Source organism: Tupaia chinensis, unplaced genomic scaffold, assembly GCF_000334495.1.
Source record: "Tupaia chinensis unplaced genomic scaffold, TupChi_1.0 Scaffold000605_1, whole genome shotgun sequence".
NCBI lineage: Eukaryota > Metazoa > Chordata > Mammalia > Scandentia > Tupaiidae > Tupaia > Tupaia belangeri.
In genome coordinates, this window is record NW_006160123.1 from 2,284,601 (window position 1) to 2,287,484 (window position 2,884).

Consider the following 2,884-nt stretch of genomic DNA (forward strand, 5'->3'; position numbering starts at 1 on the left):
CCAATGTGGTGGGAACTGGCAAGTGGCATAGTGGTTAAGGTAGCTGAACCACATAGCTGACCAGGGTTTGAGTGCTGGACCTGGCAGCTTGCTTTCTCACTTTCCTTCTCTCTGTGTCTCTCTGGTCAACTTCAAAATAAAAAAATAAACAAAATAATGACAATGAATAAAATTAAATTAAATAATTCTTCATTAAAATAATACCAATATTGGGACCAGCAGATGGTCTAATGGTTATGTTGCTGGACTCTCACATAGCCGACCGTGGTTCGAGTCCCAGACTCGATGGCTGAAAACTCACATTGGGCACATGTGCATGCGTGACCATGTGCATTTGTGCCCATGATCCTGAGAAAGGGATGGAGGAGATGGGATTGTAGTGTGGCCATCCCTTGCTGAGGAGTGATTTATTGCTTTCTGTCTTTCTGTCCCTCTTTGCCTCTCCAGCGAACACATGTGGCCTAGATAAAATCTCTTTAAAAAAAAAAAAAAAAGCCTATTTGGGGCCAGCAGGTAGCATACTGGTTAAGGGGCTGGACCCCTGGGGACCAGCAGTTAGCGTAATGGCTATTTCATTGGACTCCCATGTAGTCGACCGCGGTTCGAGTCCTGGACCTAGTAACTTAAACTCATACCGGGTGCATGTGTGTGTGTGCCCAAGATCCCGATAGGAGAATGGAGGAGAAGGGATTGCGGCATCACCATCCCCCCTGGGGAGGGGGATGATTTCTCACTTTCTGTCTCTCTGTCTTTCTGGCAAGCACATGCGCCCTATAGCAAAAACCTCTCAAAAAAAAAAAAAAAAAAAGGTACTGAACTTCCACATAGTCAACTGCAACTTAAGTCCTGGCCCCAGCAGCTTAAAACTGAAGCTGGGCATGTGAGTGTGTGTGCCCAAAATCCTGAGAGGCGAATGGAGGAGAAAGGATTGCGGCGTGGCTATTCCCCCTGGGGGCGGGGGTGATTTCTCACTTTCTGTCTCTTTGTCTCTCTCTGTCTTTCTGATGAGTGCATACACCCTATAGCAAAAATCTTTCCAGGAAAAAGAAATATTGGAACCAGCAAATGGTATAGTGGTTACATCACTGGACTCCCACATGGTCAACTGCGGTTTGATTCCCTGACCTGGTGGCTTAAAAATCCTGCTGAGCATGTGTGTGTGCGTGCCCAAGATCCCAGGAGGAGAATTGAGGAAAAGGGATTATGACATGGCGTTTACCCCGTGAGGCATGATTTTCTCACTTTCCCTCTCACTGTCTCTGTCTCTCTCTCTCTAGTGAGCACATGTGCCCTAAGGCAAAAATCTCTTAAAATAAGAAAGAAAGAAAGAAATGCCAATATGGAAAAATATCTAATATAAATTTTTTGTTTAAAAAAATCAAGATAAGACCAGCAGATGGCATAGCAGTTATGTTGTTGGGCTCTCATATGGTCGACTGTGCTTCAAATCCTGGACCCAATGGCTTGAAAAATCATGCTGGGTGCGTGTGTATGCATGCCCAACATCCCAAGAGGAGAATGGAGGAGAAGGAATTGTGGTGTGGCCATCCCCCTGGAGAGGATTTCTCACCTTTTCTCTAAGTGTTTCATTCTGTATGTCTGTCTGGTGAGCACATGGGCCCTAAGGCAAAAAAAAAAAAAAAAGGAAACCAAGGTGGGCCCCAGCCAGTGACACGGTGGTTAAGGCAGTTGGATCCCACACCGCTGATGTCATGGTTTGAGTCCTGGACCTGGTGGCTTAAAACTCACACTGGATGTGTGTGCATGCATGCCCAAGATCCTGAGAGGAGAATGGAGAAGGGATTGTGGCATGGCCATTCCCCCAGGGGGTGATTTCTCGCTTTCTGTCTCTCTGTCTCTCTCTGTCTTTCTGGTGAGTGCATGCACCCTATAGCAAAAAAAACTCAAAACAAACAAACAAAAAAACCAAGATGGGACCAGCCAGTGACACGGTGGTTAAGGCAGCTGGATCCCACACCGCTGATGTCATGGTTTGAGTCCTGGACCTGGTAACTTGAGAAACATACCAAGTGTATGTATGTGTGTGCCCAAAATACCAAAAGAAGAATGGAGGAGAGGGATTGCAGCATGACCATTCCCCATTGGGGAGTTCTCTCTCTGTCTCTCTCTCTCTCTCTGTCAACCATATGTGCCTCATAGCAAACTAAAAACAAAACAAGCAAACAGAAGAGTTATCAAAGTATCAAGTTGAGAAAAAATTTTAAAAATGTCACCCAGTGAAAAGAGAAGCATATAGACAGGGATGTGCATGTACGTACGGCGATATGCGCAGGCCGGCTCTGGGTGTACCTCTTAAGGCATCTGGGTCCAGGTTAGGAGACTTACTTTCCCCATTTAATCTTTATACATACATGTTATATACGGACTCACACACAACTATGGATTCATTTCCTTTTTAAAAATTTACTTTTATTTTATACATTTAATCACTATGCATCACTTTACTTGTAAAGTGAGTTCACCCAACATGAATATGCTTCACACCAATCCAGTTGAGGATACAAAGCACATTATCATCAACAGATAATAACCCATTTCTATGCCCTATACATGTCTTGCCTCTCTATTTTCCTCCTTAATTTCTTTCCTGACACTCTCCCCCCTTTTCCCATCTTCTTCCCACATTGTCTCCAGAGTCGATAACCATTTTTAATGCTTCTATAAAAACATGGAACGCTTCACGAATTTGCATGCCATCCTTGCACAGGGCTATGCTAATCTTCACTGTATTGTTCCAATTTTCGCATATGTGCTGCCAAAGCGAGCAGAAATTCATTGTCTTTTTTTGAGAGGTTTTTGCTATAGGGCACATGCACTCGCCAGAAAGACAGAGACAGAGAGACAAAAAGCAAGAAATCACCCC

The 2,884-nt window shown here is 44.4% G+C and overlaps 1 protein-coding gene and 1 non-coding gene across 4 annotated transcripts in view; one reads left to right on the top strand and one right to left on the bottom strand.

Annotated features, from left to right (window-relative positions):
- EXD1 (exonuclease 3'-5' domain containing 1) overlaps positions 1 to 2,884 on the top strand; it is a 50,349-nt gene that overhangs the window by 45,252 nt on the left and 2,213 nt on the right. The gene's annotated exons all lie outside the window — the stretch shown is intronic.
- LOC114009710 (U6 spliceosomal RNA) lies at positions 2,684 to 2,789 on the bottom strand. Its single transcript, XR_003551095.1, has one exon. It is a non-coding gene; the product is annotated as a U6 spliceosomal RNA (small nuclear RNA).